At 35.2% G+C, this 25131-nt stretch overlaps 1 pseudogene; it reads left to right on the top strand.

Moving 5' to 3' along the window:
* LOC115865926 (small nuclear ribonucleoprotein Sm D3 pseudogene) overlaps window positions 1-12726 on the top strand; it is a 33902-nt pseudogene extending 21176 nt beyond the window's left edge.
* The last annotated feature ends 12405 nt before the right edge of the window (window positions 12727-25131 follow it).

Below are 25131 nucleotides of genomic sequence, written 5' to 3'. Positions count from 1 at the left end.
CTGCACATCAGAATGGCATTGGGGGTTTGTAGTGATGTAAACTTGGCTCTACCTCAGATTCCTGAGCTACTACGATTTAGTGTGAGACCTGAGGGATAATGTATAATAGAGAGATAGATGATAGACAGACAAATAATTTCAAATCTTCCCCCAAAATTCAGCCCAAGTCACATGCTGCAATCGAGAATTTAGGAAGCACTGAGGCAGAACTTCTAACTCCTCTGGTTCACAACAAAGGAACTGGCCAAGGCTAAGGACTGGCTGCTAGAAGTAGATAATTCTTCCGTCCAAATCAAAGTGTCAAGACAGCGAGGATTCTGACATAAGTGAGTTCAGTATCACTGTGTTTTAACAGAGCCAATATGTGATGAATCATTAAGTGAACATCAGAAGTACTTGAAGAAGATGCTCAAGACATTATTATAGTCACTGTTTTATCCTTCACCTTAGCTGATCCTTGATCCTCCAACCTCTCCTGTCAGATCCTTAAACCTTTATGCCCAAACCCCATTGATCTTCCAATAATGAATTAGACCAAAAGAAGATTAATAAACTGCAATACACAAAAAGGTCAATCTATAAGTTGTAGCAGGAACAGCAACAACAAAATGTTACTTTACACAAATACATTTATGTATAGGAAAAGCCAAACTAAAGAAAAGTAGGCTGGAGAAAGGGTAAGGAACCAACTAGACCGTGGGTTGTTTTCCTCTTAATATGGAAAATAATGAATATGATATATCCCAAGTGAACAGAGTTTACTGAAAACATTTAAAGTTATTAATTTTATATTATTATCAATTATTTCTATAACTAACCTAAAGAAACTTCTAGAATCCTGGCAAACAATGTATACTATAACTATGCTAATCAAACTATGATTTGTGAACCAGGCTCAGTCTAAAAAGAGAAATTGAATGTAAGTATTTTGCATTTTCTAGAAATGTGAAAGTGTTATATTATCTCTGTTGAAGCTAAAAATAAAAATCGGAGCTTATATTTTTTTATTTAATGTTTATAATGACACATACTTATAATATTTTATAAAAGTATTATACCATGGGGGCTTCTCTGGTGGCGCAGTGGTTGAGAGTCCGCCTGCCGATGCAGGGGACACGGGTTCGTGTCCCCTGGGAGGATCCCACATGCCGCGGAGCGGCTGGGCCCGTGAGCCATGGCCGCTCAGCCTGTGCGTCCGGAGCCTGTGCTCCTCAATGGGAGAGGCCACAACAGTGAGAGGCCCGCGTACCACAAAAAAAAAAGAAATGAAGTTAGAATCTTCTAGAAATCCCCTGTTTCATTTTCTAGAGAGGGAATCAATTACATACTTGGGGATAAAAATTTTTTATTTAGTTAACTAAGCAGTAATATGTAAAAATACAGAAGAGAAAAAACTGAATTTGACTACCCTATACCTTTACGTTCCATGAATAAGGGCTTCTTGAAGACATACTATGTGCTATTTTCTACTTTTAAGCTGCATTTATTCAAAGAGCAACAGTTGAAGCAATAAAGCAATAAACATGTTTATATATTTTTCCTAAAGGAAACTGGATAGCTAAAGAAAAATATTCTGGGCTTTACTTTGGAAACAGTCTTATGTGCAAAATATTTGAAAATGCAGTTTCTTTCTCTTTTAAAACTTTGAAGAGTCCTAGAAGATGATAAAGTATATATATATATTTTTTTTTCATGAAGAGACTAGAAACAAATTGACTTCAATATATTTCACATGTATAATAGGATAGAAACAAAGACAATACGTTATGTAAGAAAAGGCTGAACAATACTATAGCCTATTAAATAAGGATATTTTCTGTGCTGCCTGAAAGGCCTGAAGGTATTTTTCATTTCAGAAAAATTCTCTGATGCTTTAGCTTGCTTATTCATTTACCTCTCTGTTAACTCCCAGTGAACCAAATCACTCTGCATTTCTACCTCATGGCCCTAGCTCCTTAGAGAGCTTTCTGTGTACCATGCCCATGCCTTTCTGAATGTCAAATCTCTGAAATGATGACACTCAACAACGAAGATATTAATTTTAAACTATAAGGTGCAGAGTCTTCAGAGTGTCTAAAAGGGTATATGAAGAACTCTCTAATCATGAGATTTTGTGTATTGAATATGAGGATACAAAGCAAACAAATAAAAACAGGGAATTGACAGTCAATGTCAAGACAACATATATTATACATTACAGAGGAACATTGTCATTGAGTCCATTTACTTCTAAGATTTAACTAACCCTGTGGATTAGACTACTTTGGGAATGTTTCATGGAAGAGGAATTTGAAGTGAGAAATAAAAGATGAATAGGACCGAGAGAAAGAGTATTCTAAGGGAGAATATGTGATCAGGAATGGAGAAAATGCACAGCATATTCAAAGCAGAGCAAGTGGTCCAGCATGGCTAGTTCAATGATATAGAAATTTTTTTACCTAAAATCTAAGATTGACCAAGGTCTCATTATAAGCAACAATAAATATTAAGCTAGTGTGGTGTTATAAAGATGTTAAATGATTGGAAATTCCATGTCACTGAAGATTTTTAAATAATAGGTCAAGCAGATTTTTAGGAAATTTAATCTGGCTACTATGTGAATATGGGGTTGAAGAGAAAGTTTTTAAGAGACCGTAGGAAAGTTTCTTTTTAAAAATCACACTTCAGTTGATGAGACTAAACTATATTCTTGGCCATGGAATGAAACAGAAAGGTTATTATGGGAGAGATGGCAATTATTTTTACTAATACAAACTAAAAATTATAATAGGATGAGGGTGAGGAGTCAGTGATTGAACAAAGTTAAATTTATTTCCAAAGCATCAAGTCCACCCGAATAATAGAATCTCTGATGGAACTTTTTAAAAAAATACTACAAAAGAATTCCCACTGATTGATATTTAGATATACGGACAAAGCTGTAAAGACGGAACAATACCTTATAAGTGTGGACTAGTTTATATGCAAGAGTGGATTGAAATTTAGGAGAAAGTTCATAATAAAACTTTAATATTTAGAAGTCAACTGCAAACAGATTACGTTTGAAGATGTGACCATGGATGGTACAGCTGAAAAATAAGGGCAAATTAAAAATTTCAAGGAAGCCTAGGCCTGAATCTGGATGTGCATTGAACATGTGGGAACCATGTAAGTTTATTCTGTAAAGCAAATAGAAAAAACTGCAAGAGGAGCTCTAGAATAACGTGATGCAAAAACACAAATGAAAACAAATCAAAATTGAGTCAAGCTAATATACAAAAGTAAAGACAGTGAAAAAATAAGACAGGAATCCATGGGTCAAAGGCAAAATAAAGCTTTAATAACTGAAACCAAATAATTCTCTGTCCCTGTGTTAAATAATAACTGGTGTAGTAATACTTTCTGGTCTGTGTTAAACAATTCTTGAATGAAGCATAATTTCCTGTTCTTTGCTAAGCAATACTGAGAATAAGCAAAAATAACTCACATGCTTACTGCAAGAAATACCATTTCCTAGAAAGTCAGACACCAAAACAACTAAACATCTTACTTATCACGATTCTTTTCATGTCCTTCATCTTGCTGTGCACATCAGTTCAAAAACTATAATGTCGTAATAGAAATCCAGCTACTTTCCAGCCCTGTAAGACTCACCTCAAAATCACTCAACTGAAGCTCTTAAAATCCTGACTATACTATACCCCAATTTTCCATTTTGAGACATTAATAAGACCTTTGTCAAGCTAATGCTCTCCCTTTCTGCTATAAGTCTAAGTTATGCGTCATCAACAGGTCTTTCTGGTGGTCTTTTTTGGAGTACATAGTTCACACTTCTGGTGAAGAAGCAAGAAGAGGAAGAGCATTCATTCCTTCATTTAAGGACTGTTTATAGTGTGCCTAGTACATGTCAGGATGAAAAGAGCATGACAAGACAATGTTTTTCCTCTCACAGACAGACACTGGGATTGAAAATTAACTATAAAATAGTAAATAGCTAAATAATCAGGATAGTGATTTTTTTTTTTTTTTTTTTTGCGGTACGCGGGCCTCTCACTGCTGTGGCCTCTTCCGTTGCGGAGCACAGGCTCCAGACGCGCAGGCTCAGTGGCCATGGCTCATGGGCCCAGCTGCTCCATGGCATGTGGGATCTTCCCGGACCGGGGCACGAACCCGTGTCCCCTACATCGGCAGGCGGACTCTCAACCACTGCGCCACCAGGGAAGCCCAGGATAGTGATTTTAAATGCTAGAACAAATAAAATATGGTAATAAGATAGAATTACTTTTGGGGACAAATTTAGATTGGTATTATGGGAAGTCTTCTTCAGAGGGTGATGCATCAGGATAAGAAGCAAGGTCCAGGGAGATTTTTTAAATGTTGCCAGATTTTCAGATTCCTAGTACCATCATAAACTCCTAATGCCAAGGAGAAAGAGTCAGAAGAAGAGGAGGAAGAGAAGTGCAAAATGTATTTCATATAAACTGCGCCAACTCCTTTATGTCATTTTCCTTTTGTACTTTAAACAACCCTAGGAGGTGAATACTGTTAATATCCCCATTTTATAAAAGAGATAACTGAAGTTAGCAAAATTCAGTCATTAACCAAGTTACATAATTAGTAACTGGTAGAACTCAGACATTACCAGAACTGCCTAATTAAACAGGCTATACTCTTAACTTAGATGCTATAATGCTAACCATTCATTGCCACATACAGAATTACTCTCCAGCCTATGATTATGTCTTCTATGCTAAGCTCTTCCTCTGTCCTTCCTAGGTTTTGTTGGATAGGTTAAAAAAACTCAAAATTTATTCAGCTATTTGTTTTATTATTTAAGCAGTGGATAGAGAAAATCTATACAAATTGACATCATTTTTAAAGAACTCTCCTTCACTAGAAGTTTTGTTGTCATACTTGCCTAACCAATCAAATATTTTAAAAAATTCTTCAACCATTTACTTTTTTAAATTGACACCAAAATGTAATTACCAGAGAATATGAAGGGCACTGATTCTATTGAAAAGATTCATTTTCCCTTCACAATGTGTGGTAGCCATAGGGTGATTGAAAACTTCTGTCAATGATACGCTGGAACACCCTTTCAGTTTGCTTTTTTCTTACGCTGAAAGTTGACTATTTATGGCAACTCCTGCCTTTGGGGCTGTGTGTAGCAGTTGTGTTCATTGATTAAAAAAACTAAAGATATACCAAGACAGAGTGAAACACAAATAACGGTTTTCAAACGCATCTGATGATGAGATTTCTTCAGGGCACACACAGTATCTTAAGCTTCTAAACTTCACATAAAAGATCTTCATATAATCTGAACCTCATTTAATTTTTAGAAGCTATAGTCACTCTTTGCAGGCTGCAATAAAAAATGGAGGTTTTCAAACTAAGTTGAACAAAGAAAGAATATCCTAAAAAGAATAAAGCAAAGATTTCATTTGTTTTTGCAAATACGTATATTTTGGCTAATAGCAGTGTCTTTGTTTTATCTAGCACTGTAGGTGACTGAATTGCCTCATTATTAGAGGATAGTGAATAAAAATTTCTGGTCTTGAGAAATCTCACTTCAAAACCAAGATATCCAACCTATCTATCCTAGTGCTTTATCTAAATCACAGACTTGAATTAAAAATCACTTTGTTAGTCTTATAGATCTTCTGTTACCATTGATTTTGGCACAATATTTCAGTATGTACTGATAGAACAAAGGTTCTCTGGATGTAACTTTATAACTTTTGTTCATTACTTCTTGGATAACGAAACTGAATCCAGAGAGATTGGTTAACCCATCTACCGTATATCTCTTACTTGATGGCAGATAGCAGTAAAAGTAGCAACCTACTACGCTAGTTTAATCTTATAAGCAATGTTGGGAAGCAGTTACTAGAGGGATAGTTACTTTAAAGTACTAAACAAATAATGACTTCAAGAAAACTGTAGTTTAGAAATATTAAACAAAATAATGACATTTGTGAGAAAAGGTAAATAATGCTTTCTAGAGTGTGGTCATTTTGTAGGATGCTCATACTTCTCATAACTTACATGGCTTATATGACAGCAATTCTAGCGATTTGGATTCTCGAGGAAGGAGACATACTAAGTGCACTGGGCAGGAAATTTACTGGAGGACACAATGGAAGAGAAGGGAGGAAGCAAAAGTGGGCAGAGAGAGAAGTTGTGTTTCGATACAGGCTTAAAAGACTCAGTCAACTGGTGTTAAACAGCACTTCAAAGTAGCCCCCCATTGAGTTAAAATGTTCAGATACTTTATATCCCTGTTTCCACCTATTGGTCAATCCAGAAGGATGTCACTGTGAGAGAGGCAGATTTTTATGCTGGAGCATCCCTGAAGAGGCTAAGAGCTGAAGCTGTCTGCTGCAGCACAAACAGCAACTGAAGCAACAAGTTCATCATCTAATGGGGGTATCCTAGCCCATCCATCTTTTGTGCCACTCAGATCCACTTCTTTGTTCAAGGAGCAACTCCTTCATAATTCTGTTAAGTCTTTCTTTCTGGGAGAAACTTGGAAAAGGAAGGGTACTGGGATGGGCTACAAGTCCCAACTCTGCAGTTGATCTCTGAGCTACAACTTATACTTATCACCTCCTTCCTCCACTATCCATTCCAGATTCCTCTCTCCGTCTGCTAACACCTGTTAGTCTTAGCTTACCTGTGGGGATGCCACTGAAGTCATCCTCAAGGTGTCTGAGTCCCTTGTCACCATATTTTTAAGGTTGCTTCACTTAAACATTTACCATCATCATCAGGTAAGGGAGTATCAAGAGAAACCAGAGCAGGTTACTTGTGTGTTAGCATACACTTTCCTGCCCTTCATCATGTAACAGCAGCACTTATTTCCTCCTGTTATCAGGCCGACTACTCCTCCCACAATAACTCTTCTTCATGCCTGCTGGTCTCTGTACATAAAGCAGCTACAGTGACCAGCTGGCCACCAGAGCTTATAGTTCAATGAGACTCTTGCTCCATTTTCAGACACAGGCATCCCTCCTTTGAGAATTTTATAGTCCTTTATGGAATGCTTTTTAATTCCAAATATATTCAAACCTTTGTCCTGCTCCTTTGTGCACCAAGTAGGTGATCAAGTGCACCACCAAAGTATATTTTGGAAAATATACTTTCACCAATGTCTTTCAAGGTTGTGCCTGAGTGAGCATGTAATGCACCTACTTTCCATTTTTCAGCTTGCACAGACTTACTGAGCTAACCTGTGTCTAAGGAACACTTGGCTTTTTTGTTCCTCTGTTAGTTGATCTTAACTGACGTTCCACAGAGCCATGAGTGTGAATGAAAAGAGAGGAGCTGGTGCAATATGGTGGAATATAGTGGTTTCAGGGCAATGTGCTCATGCTTTCACTCTCCGGTCTTGCTTGTGCTACCCCAGATGTACTGGTTACATCCTATAATGGACTATTGCTTGCCCTGCCCAACCTTAATGACTTAATGAGCAGAAAGAATTCTGTTCATGATTAGAATTCCCAAATCATGGTCACTTGAAGCCCTGTGTTTGTGTGCTTCATCTATGCTAACTTTCAGAATATGCCAGGGGTTGTTTTTTAAAAGATGATATGGCCTTACTCCAGATCTCTGGTGTCTTGTATTGTTGTTTTGCCATAAATGCCACACATCTTTTTCCACCACTAATACAATTTTGGCAGATCACAAGTCCCAAGTGGCAGGGTTGCTTACACCACAGCTTGGACTTTCTTGCTCTGTGTCTCATTAGAAACTGGCAGCCTCAATGTCACTGTAAACATGGCCTTGACCAGTATTACTTAGATGTCAAATACACTGCCTTTATAATGTAAAAAGTCGTACACTGCATTATAGTTCTGTTACAATTACAGGCAAAGATGTAATAATTTGTCTCATATTTTATAAGTCATGTGTCAAGATGCCCCTAACCACAGAACCCCTAAAGAGGTAAATGGAGTGGTAATGTGATGTAGTGATTTTCATAGGGTTCATCCTCCACCCCCTAGAGTGGATGTATTAACCAAGGCCTCTAACATGCTGGGCATTTCTTTCTCCTGTAACCCAGTTAGCATGTCATCATTATAATGCACCATTTAATGTTCTGCAGGATGTCTAGATGCTCTCAATACCTTTGAACAATATTATTATACATAATATATATTCTTGTCAGTTCCATGTGAATGTAAATTGTGCCTTATCTTTTTTTTTTTTTAATGGTAGGGATAGAAAAGAATGCATTCACAAAATCAGTGTCTACATACCATGTCCTGGAGATCATGTAAATTTTCTCTAGTAAAGTTATCACATCTGGCATACTGAATAAAATTGGTGCTACTAAATTGAGTTTGTGCAAGCATAGTATCATCCAGGGTTTGTGGTTCTACTGTAGGATCCATCCTAGTGAATTAAGTGGAGATATCACAGGGATCACCAACCTTGCTTCTAATATACCTAGGAAAGCAAGGTACCATTTCCTAGGTACCATTCTTCCAGTCCTCCATTTCTGAAACCTGAAGTCATCTCTGAGTCCACCTCTTTCTCTTTCCAATTCTAGATAACTTTTGTGTATAATCTATAATTTTTAATTTTTCTCATCTCAGATTTATTTATATTTTCCTCTTATTCTCAAAGTCACAGCCATTTATTAATCCCTCCATTAACTCTCTTTTGTGGACTATTGCAAAATTTTCCAAATGATTAATTTCCTGACCATCTCTTCTTGTTCCAATAGATTTTCTATTGGAAACACTGTTGGCTGGATAACTTTCTTAAAACACAGTTTAAAACATGTTAAACCATCATGTAAGAAATAAAAATCTCATTTATAATAAAATAAATTTTATACCCCCATCTGGCATTTGATACTCTTCATGGTCCATAATATAAATAATTCAAGTGTATCACCAGCTTTTCCCTTAAACACATTCTGTATTAGGTATTACCTAATGCAAACTCAACATGTCATATCTTTTCCATCACTTTGCTTCTTTCATGATGCCTTCTCTAAGTCAGCCTTTTAAAATAGCTTTTCCTTTGAGATACTATACCATCTATCGGTTAGCACACTAGGCATTATGTATTTGTTATTGTATCTCTGTTTCCTCATCTGTAAAAAATAAGGGAAATAACATTCATCTTACCAATGGAACAGTGTATGTAAATTGATACCTGCAGTGCCTTTAACATATTAAATACTGAAAAAAAATAATGTATTTACCCTTTCTTCTATCTTATACACTTCTACTCATGACAGCAAAGAAAATGATATAAATGACCAGAAAGTTAAGGATACAGAATACAAAATGTTAAAACAGGGAAAATAAAGGAAAAGAGGAGAAATATAATTATTGAATTCTGTATTAACTAAAATAAAATTTGCTTGCTCTTTATATTTTGTGCATACATTTTCTATACTAGTAAGACCAATAGATATGTATTGTTTAAGGATGATGCAGCTCTTTTATATTTAGATGTAGTTTGTATTTGCAACACAATGATGAATTAATATGAAGTATCACAATCATTGAGTAAAATATGTTTTAGAAAGGCAAATGATTTCAATAAGTCAGATGCAGCGTATGGATCAGTATGAATCCTAAGAATGAAATCATCTATAATATATTTCAGCTTCTTTTTAAGGATTCTCCGGTGATAATTTGTGGGAGGTAGCATCATCAGAAATTTAACAGTAGTCATTTATGTTAAAAGAAAGGATTTATGATAGGTATATTTTTATTCATGAAATAAGATAAATTGGAATTATCCATCATTACTGTCTAGAAGAGTTTGGTTTATTATAATTTATTTTATAGAGTTCTGCAGGAAATAGAGTTATCTAGCATACATTTTATTATTAGATTCACATCATTTTTATTCCATAAGTATCAGCTGCCAAAAATGTAATGTTATGAAAAAGAGACTTGGAATCTATTAAGAAATAAATTTTAATGTTTCCTACCTTTTTGTGGTTAAAGTCAAGTTTAAAATATAAATTTAGAAAACACAGTTCTGAATTATTTTCTTAATTGTCACAGGTCAGATCATTTAAAATATCAAATCAGAACTATGGTTACAAATAACAATTGCTAGATGCAAACACAATGATCTTCTCTAGTGGCGATAATTTGCATAGTATGTGGATTTCATGATATCAAATATCAACATCATAGTGTTATTCATTTGCTCAATCATTAAAGCAGGCATTTTTGAGCACCTATAATGTGCCTGAAACTATGTTAGAAACTCTGACCAAAAAATTAAAAATAAATTAAAATAAGGACCTTTGACTATATGACTTATTCAAAGATATTTTACTCTAGGAGGCTGGAAAAATAAAAAACAAACAAATTACACACAGATGCAGATACACAGAAACACACACACACACATGCACTGTATATATGCTATAGTAAAGATAAATACATTATGAAAAGCACTGAGAACTCTTCTGGTTCTAATACAAGGTGAAATCTTCCAAAGACAGAAATTAGAGATGGTCATTCTGAACAGAAGAAATTTGATGTTCAAAGACAAAAAATGTAGAGGACCATAAGAAATTCTAGGAGATGCAAGATATTCCATATAGCTATAGCAAGTACTTGCTTTGGGGAATAAAGAAGGAAGGAAGCAGTGATAAGAAGATCTGGAATAGTCAGAGGTGGGAACAGATTTCGATGGTCCTCGTTGCCATGGTGTTACTTGCAAATTTTATCATCAATATTGGAGGTAATATTATGAAACTTATAAGATTATTCTGAGAATGAAATAGAGATAAAATATTTAATTTCTACCAGAAAGTTGGGTATGTGCCACTAAAATGCTAGCACAATTTACAGTTGTAAACCAAACATGTTTTCTAATCAAAAGCAATGCAATTATCATTTAAGGAAAATGAGGATAAGCTGTTAGTGAGGAAAGATGGGCATGGGGGTTGGTCAGGGAGACAAGTTTAAAAATCACTTATAAATTTTTGATGAGAAACAATATAAAATAAATATGAAACTACCACAGTGTAGATAAAGATGTTATATATTGAAGAGGGGCCGCAAGAATTGATAGAAACACAAAGAACAAATTACTCCCTTGAGGCTGAGTCAATGACAGTGTTCTACAAACCTAAATATTTTTATAGCAAAAGCAATATTATTTTATCAATACCTTAAAATTATTCATTAAAATACTTAAATACATTATTATAGTAATACAAATACTATTACTTATATTACTCTCAGTAGAAGGTAGTATGTTATTTAATGCCTGCAAAGACGCTGTGAAAGAGGATTATTAACTCTATTCTAAAAATACAAAATTAGTGTTTAACAAGCTAGTAACGATGGAACTAGAATTCAACCTCCAATTTTTTACATTTTCAGAGCTTGAATTCTTAACTCCTATGTTGCTGCCTCTGCATTAGACTCCATTCAAATTTTTTATGATGAGTTTAAAATTCAAAGGTGAAAAACTCAAATTCTAATTAATTTCTATTTGTTATTCACTGATCAGTAAAACTCTAGTATTATCAAATCAGATTATATTTCTACAGTCTACGTTTTTGAGCACAAATACATTTTGAGAATATAGAAAGTCGTCAAAAATGTCATCAAGTCAATAGGATTTTTGTGTTTGCTTTTGGTCTATATATTGATAATTCCTTTTCTTGTGTCTTAATGTTGTTTCCTTCTGGACTTCTTGGACTAGTTTATGATTTCAGTATCATTGCTCTAGAGTTCATCATTTTTCTACTTTTAAAATTAGAGAGACTTCTAATCACTGCCATCCTTCAATAGGTGACCCTCCTTCTAACAGGCATTGCCCTCAAACTTTTCTGGCATCCTCATGGTGTCTTGGAGAACCTGACAACTTTAGAAGCAGTTACATGCAGTGACCAGTCATGATTCATTTGGCTGGAAATTCTGGTGTCATTTGCAATTAGGTACAAGAGGGCAAAAATTCTCTACTTTTACAGTTTGCACTTTGGTAGATTAACTAAAGAGCAAAGATGCCAATGAATGAGGTGACACATCTATTTTTATAATCATGTCAAATTAGAGAAATATAGGCCACTAATGTGTGATTTACAGAAGTATATTCTTAGGAATATTTTACCTTGAGGTTTCCTTGACTTCAGTTTGTTCATAGAGTACAGCATTTGCATATCTTATATAGATCCAGATATATCCTGATAGTGTATTAATAGAATGGACTCTTAATACATACTGAAAATACAATAGAAGTATCAAATAGGGAGAGCTACATGAAACAAGCTCACTCATTCTAGAAGCGGATAGATTGTTATATTTTGGCTCAACACAGAGTTCATGAAGTGACTTCTAAGGGTTTGCATTTGTCATATGCTTACTCTGAGTGTCTTTGCTTCTCATCACATAGATCCTTGCATAGCAGCCCCCTACCCATGCACACACCACTCTGTCCAAGAAGCTTCCAGATTCTCAAGATAGACAGAAAAGGGCTTTGAAAATGCAACTTATGGCAGAGCAGATAACAAAATTCTTGTTAAAATAAGGCAAAGAAATAGTGATAATTGACATGCACTTTCATCATAATAGTCTACTGTGATACTATCTCCTTATGATGTTTTTATCTCTCTTTCTTCCTCCTTAGGATCTGGAATCAATGACTGCCATGCAACAGTGGAACATGAAGGAATTGACAGTCCAACATCCTTCCCTGGAGGCTGAGAACAAGATAAGATGGAAAGTAGGGTTGAGTGGGGAACGGGAATAGGCAATTCAAGAGTAGAACAGACTGGTGGATCTCAAGGGTAGGAGAAGAAGTGTAGCACATAAATAGAGTAGATATCACGAGATACAAAGGATCATGCATAGGCCTAATATCTACTGTGGATGAAAGCAGAATATATCACTCTCTCTCTTTCTTCTTCTCTCTCTCTCCTTCTTGTTCCCTCTCTTCTTTTCCTGAGAGGAAGTACAGAATTATGTATTAGATCATGAAAATTTAATATAAAACTGTGTTGCCAGTTTGACTACTTCTTAGTGACTTGGGTAAATACATAACCTCTCTTTGCCTCAGTTTTCTCATCCATAAAATGGGTAGAATGATAATCTCATACTCATAGGGTTCTTGCTGTGATTAAATGAGTTAATACTAGTAAAATATTTAGAACAATGCCTGGTAATTATAAGCATTATAAAAATTTTAATTATAATCATTATTTCACACATTTGCTTGTCCAGGTTTTGTTATCCTCCCCTACATATTTGGAATTTCTGAGTATTTGTGACAAGTCCTCTCAAATCTCCTGCCTGAACAGTCATCCCAGGTAAGAAGCAATGCTGCCTAGGGCCTGGTAACTTTAAGGCAATTAACCACCAGAATGTTGGATTCCCTGGGACTATAAATCATGTGAAGATGTCCCCTTATGTTATGATTTTTAAGGCCCCAGAATCTGGCAGTCTTCTCTCTAAAAACAATTTGCCTTTGTATCTGAAACTTCCATCATTAGAGTGGGTGACCATTCTAATATTTTAACACACAGGATGACTATTTAATTTTACGTCCAAACTGGAGCACTTTTGTGAGTAAAGGAGCATATTATGAATAACTGTACTGGGAAAATCAATGCATAAGGTATAGTCACACTAGGATTAAATCTCTCTCCAGAGGTCCATATTAAAACACAAATATGGTACCTGTAAGGGGAAACCTAATTTGTTCACGTAACTTATCAGATTGACTTGTCAGTGAGCAGAACCCAGAAGAAATAGAATTTAGAATAGGCAAGCCTTGATCTGGTGTAGAGATGCTTGGTAAAAATACAGAGCAGTGAGTTTATGAAGGGGTAAGTTCAGTAAAGGTGCTCATGTGAGAGATCTTGAAATAAAGGCTTCAATCAGGGATCAAAAAAAGAGGGAGGAAGGTAAAAGAATAATCTTGAGATAAGAGAGTTTGAAGACCACCTCTACCACTTCACAGTTTAACCTAGAACAGATCCTGGATTTGGTTAGCAACTCTCTGACCAATCTGACTCTAAGGCCAGGCCTCACCTTAAATACACTTCCAGATTCATGAATCTTAGACTCAGTGTTTGAATGAGTTCTTTTCTAAGTGGGTTAACTAATTTGTATTTTATGCAACACATTTTAGGTCAGGTCTGAGGAACTCAAATTGCTTTCCTCATTTAAACTGCCTTCAGGCATGCACTCATATGTATTTCCTGATAAACTTATACTTCCCATGGCCTTATTTAAAGATAAAAAAAATTTAAAAAAAAAGAACTTGGTTTAAAATAATGGTGAAGAAAAAAAAAGGAAAGAGAGAGAGAGAGAGAAAGAGATGCTCCATTTATTTTACTTGAAACCGACAATATGAATACTAATTATCACAAATTAGGAAAATACGAAGTAAGATAAAGTGAAAAGAAGCATATAAATAGTAACAGAATTTTGCATATCTTTGGACAACTGGCCTTGTACCTCCTAAGAACTCTAAAAGAAAAATTTCATCAGATCAGTTAAACAGACAAGGAAGACATTTTTCAAGATTATTGCAATCAGGGAGAGAGATTACATTCAAAGCCACTAAAGCAGAAGGCGGAGTGATTTTTAAAAGGTAGAGTGAGATAATGGAAGAGTACTGGAGGATATTAAATGGGAGGTTAGTCAATGTGCTTAGGCCATCTGTGTTTGCTAATTGTCACTTATTGAAGTTAAGCTCCTACCCTCCCACAGAACCTAGAGACAGGGAACCTTTCTTGATTACATTTCAAAGAGAAGGCTCCCAGGTCCTTGAGAAAGACATTTCTGGACTGCAGAAGATTTATATCTCAAAGAGGTAGAAAAAGAATCTATAATTGTAAGTGTTCTAAAACTCTAAGAAAAGCAAGGTCAAGAAGAAGCCTGCCTGAAGTTTAGTCAAGCCAAGGGGACTGTAAGATTATCTTGGTCAGACCTACTGGTAGTGTGTTTAAATATTACACTAAGTGTTCATGGTTTCACATTGCCTTACCTTCCTTCTCTAATGAACCAGACAAATAGAAGGGTAAAAGGAATCAACAAATGCATATAATCATGCAATCACATACTCAAAGTACTATTTAATTTTTATTTTTTTTTGGCTACATGGCATGTGGGATCTTAGTTCCCCCACCAGGAATAGAACCTGTGCCCCCTGCAGATGAAGCTTGGAGTCTTAACCACTGGACCACCAGGGAAGTCCCACTATTTAATATTTTTATATTATTTTAACTCTCTCCACATTTTGAGGCCATCTCCTAAAATAGCTTCCCTTTATAAGTTTCCAGATCATCTTTTGCTCACCCTGCCTGTGTCCTCAACTCTAGCAGTATCCTCTATTTTTTATTACTTGGGTGGCTGTTTATGAATAGATGTGAAAAATAAAGACACACTACAGTAAACCTCTCATGATAAAACCATTTGTCAAGAAAACACAGCAGACACATATTTCACTAAAAGGACACAAACTAAAGCCTTCATAAATTTTGAAAATAAACATTTATAATTAAAAGAAATGGTTACACTACAGAAAAAATCCCTAATATAGATATCATTCACAAAGGAATCTCAAAGATAAATGAGCATGTTGTTCCATATCTGGGAAAATTTTACTCTAAATTAGACCATGATTTTAACTTTCAGATTTCAGACAAGGTTAGATCAGAACTGTCAACTGAAAATAAGTAAATAAATAAATACAAAAAAACCCACATACAATGTGAGAGCTGTGAGTTTCAGTTTTATCTGAGGACTTACTTAGAACTATGGCCTGGGAGACAGCCTATTGGATAGCTCTGAGGAACTGCTCCAAAGAGGTAAGGGGGGAGGTTGGTATATGTGTGCTTTTGGTGAAGCGGGTATTTGCAATCAAGCACACATCTCAGTAGAAGGTTGCTTCTAGTCAGGAGAAGATATCTCTGTTAATGATTTTAGTGCTTTTCTAGTTATGAGAAGATGCAAGAAACTAGGTTCATAATATTTTCTCCTGAAAATATCTAACTGAAGGCCTGTTCTGCCAGTTTTTCCAGAGCACCGAGTCCTTCATTTGTGATCTCTGCCCTGAACACATTTCAGGGTGTGTTGAAGGTCAGTGACTTCAGTGGCTAGTGACTTCATTCTTGCAGAACCAGATGGCAAGTGACAATTGTTTTGTTGTCAGAAATATATATTGCACAAAACCATGAGGCACTCTGAGCCCTAACTTTGTATTTTACATTAGTCATAATGCCTCAGTTTCACCTTTGGCTGTAAATAGTCATCTTTAATAAAATTACCTTGAAGTATTTTTAATCTGAAATTTGCAAAGCACCAGTGTAAGGCCTGGCATCTTATATTTTTTCACAGAGAGATATCAAATATTCACCGAGTACCTATTATGTTCCCAGCACTGATACAGGACATTAAGGGATATTAAATAATGACAAATCTCTACCTTATACTGATCTTTTCCTACAAGCTTTCAACTGTGCTCAAAAAATGGCTAATGTTTACTTATCCGAGACATATTAAGTATTGAACTACAGGATTATATGTTGTGATAGATGTAGAAGGGAGTCAAATATGAAATGCTTCAGTCTAATGAGTTCCTATGATAAAAGGAGCATTGGGTCTCTCCCTTTAGTTAATATATCATTTGTACCCAATCAATTACCGAGTTTCTAGTATATATCAGCCACGGTGCTAGGAGCTGGAGATATTATATCAGCCACGGTTCTAGGAGCTGGACATATGAATATAATCCCTTCCTGATGAAATCCTTTAACCTGGGAACAAATAATTCAAAATAATTTGATAAACATAACAGTAGACATATAGGGGAACATGGTCTTTACATGAAGAGTAGGGGTATCTATCTCAGATTAGGGGTAGAAAAGTGTAAGAAAAAGTGCCCTGATTGGATAATTCCTTACCTAATTTTTAAAAGATGCTTATTATTTTTTTAGGTGACAGAAGAAAGCATAAGTAAAGGAATGAAAGTTTGGGACAGCATACCTTAGGAAAAACATGAGTACAGGGTAAAATTCTGCCTCTGTTCAGAGCTAAATAGCTGACATCTTCCACAGAGGATACTCAATTACTGTGTGATGAACGAAGTCCTGCATGGATGAGTGAATAAATCAATGAGGTGACAGCATATGCAAAGAACTTGAAGCCATGTTCTGATGAGAAGATATAATTTGCTGGGCAGATTCTGGCAGGGATCAGGCTGGAGAGGAAGAAAGGAAGCATACCACTGATACCGTGTGCCAAACCAAAGAGTACATTTAGTTTAGGAACTGCTAGAGAAAGAGGAGTCAATATAGAAGAGGGGTATCTGAGTAGTCTGTTCTAAGGTGATTAGGTTTCAGATACATCCATAAAGTGGAGAAAGCCTTCTACAAAACTGCTGAGGTTTCCAGAGGGCACAGCAAAAAGGGATAGGAGTGAGCATTAATGGTCAATGAACCAGGGCTGAATAAATCTGGGCAGTCAGGTGGTGAGATAAAGATACTGAACTGAAGTAAGGGAAGATGGTGCTTTCCTTTTCTTAATGACGTGGGATACAAGGTAGAAGATATGTTTGGGACTGACCTCAGATTTCCCCAAAGTGATTCAATCCTTTAATGTTCAAGAATTAATAGTGTCAAGTCACAGAAGGTATTAAGTGCCAGAATGATGGACTTTGACTCAAATGTCTTTGAATAGGAAATATAGGGTCAGACTTTACAGGGCATTCAAGGAAGAGATAAGATAAACTCTTCTGGTAACAATAGCTAAGCTTACTTGGCATTTACTACATGACATGCATTCACTTATCTTATGCATATTAATTCCTTTCATACTTGCCACAGTGCTAGGGAATAGGTATTTTGATTTCTTCCATTTTACTGATTAGAAGATTTAGTACCAGCTGATGAGCAACTGGCTGAAGTTCATACAGGTAGTAAGTGAAGAGTCTGAAAACACTGTACTTTTGAATCCTGATCCTTGCTGCAAGTGGAAGAAACTTTAAACTACTTTTGTCTTTGTTAATGAAAACCCTGAAATATTAAAATTAAAAACAGAAGTTTCACTCCTTTGTATAAAAGCAAACTCTTTCTTTTCTTCCTAAAATCGAAGCCTGATATTTCCATTTACTGTGTAGGCTCTAAACCTTGGAAGACATTTTTTACTCTAATCATGTTTTTAACATCTAGATATACATTCCAAATGGTACATGCACAAAATCTTGGTTTGCTTCATTGTTAAAATGAATGAATAATAAATACTAAATAATTCAAGCATTGGAAATGATGGCTGCTAATGGAGGACTTCACAGTAGCAGTACAGGGCTGTTTACTAAACCGTATCCTCACATACAATATGGGATACATTGTGTTTAGGAATTTACTCTCCTCTGTCACATATAGCAGTTGCTTGGGGTTCTGTCAGTGTATTATTACCAGCACTGCTGCAATAGCTGTAAGCATAAAGTGCACCTAGCTTTGCAATAAATTTTCCATACTCACTGAGGAAGTCAGCAGTATAGTTGAACTCAGACTGGTGGTAAAAAGACCAGGTTTGTCAACTGTGACTATGACAGGCCGTGAAACTAGAGCAAAGCTGCAGCTCCTGGTACACGATATTTTCTAAAACAAAGAAAACCAAAAAAGGTAGAGCATTTTAAGACAACACTGAAAATGACATCTGACATTCACTGCATCCCCGGGGATTACCTTTGCTTCTCTTCTTTTCCTCCTCTTCCCCTTAGCTTTCTATTTCTATTCTCTTTCTTAGTGTGGTGCTTAACCCTTCAGTTTACATTTCAGTGCCATGTCATGAAACCTGAAGAAGACACATATATACATATCTGAGATTTTTTAATAAAGCATCCGTTTCTCCTTGAAAAATCACTGTTAATTTTTTAGTTTCAATTTACTTATAATTTTGACATATTTTGTCAGGTTTTTCCATTTATAATTAATAGACAGCCAAATTATAGACCTTTAATCTAAATTTTTGCTCAGCACTTAAGCACTTTCTAAATCATGCCTCATGTTTTACTTTGTGATTTATTAACTAAGAGAAGACTAACTTTTTGAAACTGCCTTAACATCTACTGACCTTCATTGTACTAAACAAGGCAAATTTCAGAAAATAATAAAGCAATCAATATCAGTTTTTTAATAAAGCAGCTAGTCAGTTTTTGAGAAAAATGCATTACCTTTTTCAGGGGTAGTAAAATTCAGATTGTGTTTTAAGCTTCCATGTTTACAAAGGAAATGTATTAGAAAGAAGTTGGACTAGTCTCATTCTTTCTCTTTGGAGAAGAGATGTACATTTGAAAGTGCTATAGGCCTACTGCATTTTCTTTGTTGTTCCAGTTATAAGATGAAAATGATATGAATATATTTTAAAATTTAATAATATTATATTTCTGTTATTTAATGCTGTTCACCATTAATTCTCATCCTCCTCTCCTCCTGGGCACAAGTGGATATTACTTATACCCATATTCTTGAGTATTGCCAAATATTTTCCTTTGAGCAATGATGTCTGCCTACAAGTTACAGCCCTCCCTCTTCCACTTTTGCAGTAATCATAGTAGTTGATAGAGAGTTGGCATACGGTTAAATCAGTCCAGAATTCTGTGCCATAAAATGGAATTCAGCTGTCCTGGAGAGTCACTCAAACTTGACACGGCAAAGCATGAGCAAGAAATAAACTTTGGCTCTAATGTCACCGAGATTCTGGTATTGCTTGCTACCAAAACATAACATAGCTTATTCTGAGAGAAAAAATAAAACATCCTGAACTCAATTAAATACTACATAAAGATATAAAGTGTAACAGATACATCTCTTAAGATAGTTGTATGTGATTGGCATCAACAAACGAGCATATTAAAAATTATATACACGTGCATACTTGAAAAACACTTTAAGGTACAACCAATGATGATTAACATAACGTGTGAATATTCTTAAAAGGATGAAACTACAGAAGCAAATTGTACTCATTTGAGACTTAATGAACTAAAACACCTATGCATGCGTGCACACACACACACACACACAGAGTTTGTCACCACTGGTACTTAAACAAAGAAGGGTCACATCAACTTCAGTCAGTGGTGGTAGGAGAGAGAGAGAGGAGAGAAATGAATGAGGCAGTATAAATACTGTGGAAAGGCTCCTGATCATATCCCTATACCTAGAAGTCACTTTGGTATAGAGAACAAAATTCTGATGAATAGCTTCAAATCTGAAAATCAGCAGTCTTCATGGATATCCTCATTACATCGTCTCTCCTTTAACTAGGTAATAGAAGAAACAGCTTTGTGGAAGAAACTGGTGAAACATGGAAAGTAAATAACTGGGACAACTCTCTGGTAAGTCAAAGCCTCAGTGCTATACATTGAGTTGTGTTATAAATCCAAAGCCATGAAATGCATATTGAAGCAGGATATACACAGTCCTAACTAAACAAATATATCATTGGCCTAAAGTATTTAACAAATCCTCAAAATCAAAAGCACGTGTAAAGCAATTATACTCCAATAAAGATGTTTAAAAAAAAATCAAAAGCACATCATTGATAATATAATGAAGGGTATGCTGTAGCTGACAATAGAGAGCTTGTCCTGCATTCCGAAATTCAAAGCAAAATTCTGAACACCAAAATAAATGATTGTTAAGATTTTGCCAAACATAAAACAATTTGACATCCAGAGGGAAAAATAAGTAAAAAAGAAAGAAGAAGGAAGGTAGATGCACAATTTCTCCAAATTTTCTTTCTTTCCCTTCCTTCCTTCCTTCCTCCCTCCCTCCTTCTCTCCCTCTTTCTTTCTTTCTCTTTCTTTCTTTCTTGCTTTCTTGCTTTCCTTCTTTCTTTCTTTCTTTCCAATTACAAAAGATAACAGAAGAGTCGACAAAGAAGTCCAAGACAGTTACACCTTAAATGTTACCATTTAAATCAAAAGACAGACATTCTCAAATTTGAAAATAGTCAGGAATAGAAAACATAGAAGTTCTTCTTTAAACAAAACAAAAAGGCATAATTCTTTGTAGGAATTTAAAGTGGTTCAGCCATTTGGCAAAACAGTTTGACAGTTCCTCTAAATGGTAAACATGCAGTTACCATATGACCCAGCATTCAGTTACTAGGTATGTACCTAAGAGAAATGAAAACATATGTCTATACAAAAAACGAATACACAGATATTCACAACAGCCTTATTCAAATTAGACGAAATCTAGAGACAACCTAAATATCTGCTGATGAATGGATAAACAAAATTTAGTATATACATACAAAGGGATATTATTTGGCAATAAATAAGAATAAAGTATCGATAAATGCTATGTCATGGATGAACCTTGAAAACATTCTGCTAAGTGAAATGAGCGAATCAAAAATTATAAATAATGTATTATGCTATTTGTGTGAAATTTCCATATTAGGCAAATGCATAGAGACAGAAAGTAGATAAGTGTTTGCCTAGAGCTGGTGGTGTGTGGAAAGAGGAGTTGGAGTGAAGAATGAGAATGGGGAATGACTGATAGTATGTACAAGATTTCTTTGTAAGTTGTTGGAATATTCTAAAATTATATAGTAGTGATGGTTGCACAACTCTGTGAATATACTAAAAACTACTCATCTGTCTGCACATTTTTTTAAATTTATTATTTATTTATTTATTTATTTATTGATCTTTGCTGCTGTGCGTGGGCTTTCTCTAGTTACAGCAAGTGGGGCTACCCTTCATTGCAGTGCACGGGCTTCTCATTGTGGGGGCTTCTCTTGTCGCTGAGCACGGGCTCTATGTGCGCAGGTTTCAGTAGTTGTGGCATGCGGGCTCAGCAGTTTTGGCTCGTAGGCTCTAGAGGGCAGGCTCAGTAGTTGTGGCGCACGGGCTTAGTTGCTCTGCAACATGTGGGATCTTCCCAGGCCAGGGATCAAACCTGTGTCCCCTGCATTGGCAGGCACATTCTTAACCACTGTGCCACCAGGGAAGTCCCTAAAATTACATATATTTCTTATATAATTAATGGTTAAATTTAAGATGGTAACATAGTTTATAAGCTATAGGGTTATATGAAAAAGTTAGAATAAAACAACACAATAGTACCTCTATCTGCATATGTAGACATTTCTAAAGTCAACTGAGTTGACATTACTTTTATATTTAGTAAATTTTTCATAACTGGAAGTTTACCAAAACAGGTGAATGGAATACTCAACCTAGCATCTTTAAAAGACATTGCTTTTTAAACTATTTATTTTCTTGCCCTCACTCTCCCTCCATTTTCTCCACTAATCAGCCCTCACTATTTTTCTATTCAGTTTGAATGGCCTAGCATTTAGAACTTAAACATAATTTATAACCTTTCTGGAGTAGCCATCTTACAATCATGTGGTGGCAATTAATCTGCAGATAATTAATGACCCTGGATGCATATAGCCTTAATTAAAAATGTTCTTTGGCATAGAGAAATGAGAGTAATAAGAAACAGAATTTCAATGAAGTTTTAAAAATGAGTATTTTAGACTGCTTGCAATGGTTCCTTCATGAAAAATAAAGGGAAAGCATCTAAAACCAAAGAGTAATATTGTAATAGACATATATATTATATATTACATATGTATAATGAATGTATGTGTATACATATAATGTATGTATATACATGTGTGCATACATCTATGCACATACGTACATTTATATGCATTTGTATACAACAAGAAGTTACATTTCAATTTTTTAATGTTGTAGAAGAATGAATGTATTCACAGAATTAAGTAGGTTTTTTTAATTGAGGAAGGCTGCTCACTTTGGATTCCTGACCTAGCGTTTAATGGTAAATTGAAAAATAGGAAGAGGAAAATAGACCAGATTGCCACATACCCCCCTAAAGTATAATCCTAAGAGCTCATCCTTGACTTGCTTTGATAAAATTTATTTACAACTGTACTACAATTTCTCATAATGTCCATAGTTGTGGACAAAGAGCCCAGGATTTCTTGAGAAGTCAAGTGAGCCTATGTTGGTTAAATGCTTACAATGGAAGTAGATCAGGCCTAGGTCCTTCTTTAAGTCCATGAAGAGAGAAAGACAATCTTATTTCTTGAAAAGTGCATATATTCTTATATAAAAATACCCTAAAACACGCACATATGTGTGAATGAAGCAGGAAGAAACAATTCTAAACAAATCTGCTTCTGTAAGAGGATGATTTTTTTCTGATAAACCAAATTTTTCAACACAAAAGTAGCAGTTTATCTTTAGTTGTCTAAACACAGTAGAGATAGTAATAAGAAGAAATTGATTTTTAAAAACTCAGAAATATTGACTACATTTAAGTTGGCATTTTTAATAGCAACTAAGATAAAAGTACATTTAAATTCTGCTAGTACAATTTTGTGTGGTAATATTTAAATATTTTGCATTATGGTTTAGTCAGGGCCAAATTCTTCTTTCCTGAAGTAGTGCCCTAGACAAATATTTAACCACCAAAAACAAAAATTAAGACAAAAAAATGTTCTTTAGGCAATCTCTTACTTTATGATTGGGGAATAAATATTACTATTTTGTAGAACACCCAGTATAGCTTTATAGGTGGCATCTATAATGTTATCAAACAGTAATAAACAGAAGTTCTTATTAACCCTACCTCTGCTCACATATATTCATTGTGATAATTACCAAGATCAATAGAATAAATTGTAATATCGCAAGCTGTAACTTTTTACCTTTTCAAGACCAACATTTCAACAGAATCTTCAAATCAAATTCTATTGTGTTTACATTGCCCATGGATGATGAAAATACCCTTATTTCCAAGTCACTTACCCATATACAAATGTTTGTGCAGCAAGCTTCACTATCACAAGAAGCAATAAGATCACTGAATTTCTAACCTTCCAGCATGCTTCGGGACTCTCCCCGTACTTAACAAAAGGTATGAGGATCAATATTTCATTTACCTTCCTAAATTTGTAGATAATTTTATTATATGACACTTGCATAGTAGTTCAAGAAACAGTCACAAATACACTCACTTTTTTTAACCTGAATTGTATGTTCTGTCAATAGATTATCTTTCTTTTCTATTGATATTCACCAGCATGTTTTGAATGTGACCTTCTCTTCCTGATCTCCATATAATGATTTCTGAGAGAGAGAGAGAGAGAGAGAGAGAGTGTGTGTGTGTGTGTGTGTGTGTGTGGTGTTCTACTTTATATCTTAACATGTCAACTGTTTTATGGCAATCTGGTCTATTTTCCTCTTCCTGTTTTTCAGTTTCCCATTAAATGCTAGGTCAGGAATCCAAAAAGAGTAGCCTTCCTCAGAAATGCTGGTGCTTTTAGCAAATTTAAGAAATCAATTTTGATTAGAGGCCCCAGTAAAAAACAGCCTCTTCTTATGTAGGTTATCAATTAAAACTGAAGACACATTAGCCTTGACTGCTAATAGAAGAATATTCTTCTATAGAAAAGCCTCTTTATATATTAATTAACTTGCTTCTTAATTGCTTAAAAAATTGATATTTTAAAATCTTTCCATGTGTCAGACACAGTTAAATTACAAGAGAATATGGCCTGGGGGGCTTTCTTCCGTTCTGAGAGATGTGAGGGAGAAACCTTTTAACACGTGTCTCATGAAATTTGGCTCAGTTAAGTCTGAGGTCTCTCAAGAGCCTGCAGTATTAATAGAAAGTAGAATACTGATGCCAAATGAGGCAGGGAAGGGAGAAAGAGGAGAACTGGTCCTTACATGCCTGTCAACTCTCATAATGGGAATAACAGCTTGATAATATGTATGATCAGACAGCAAAATTTAAGAGTACTATGTACCTTTGTCATTTTAATTGAGTTGTTTTACATCGTAATTCACTCACAAAAGGTAAAATATACAAGAGAAGATAAAAGCAGGTACATATTGTCCCCTTCAGTGGTAAAGTAGAATAGAGGACTGACTTTCCCCACCCACTCCCCTGTACAATCATTAAGTTAAATGGCACATGTGTATCACCACCCTTGAGGAAGATCCATTTTTATGGAATGATCTTCATCTTGACCCACTCAGTAAAAAAATTGAATTCACTGTATTACCATTCACATTTCACATTTTACAGATTCAGGAACTAAAGGGCAATTATGTCAAGCAGCTTACAGCAACTGCTAGAAGTCTGACTAG

Source organism: Globicephala melas, chromosome 5, assembly GCF_963455315.2.
Source record: "Globicephala melas chromosome 5, mGloMel1.2, whole genome shotgun sequence".
Taxonomy (NCBI): domain Eukaryota; kingdom Metazoa; phylum Chordata; class Mammalia; order Artiodactyla; family Delphinidae; genus Globicephala; species Globicephala melas.
The sequence above is the reverse complement of the archived record's forward strand: the minus strand, read 5'-3'. Positions and strand labels throughout refer to the sequence as shown.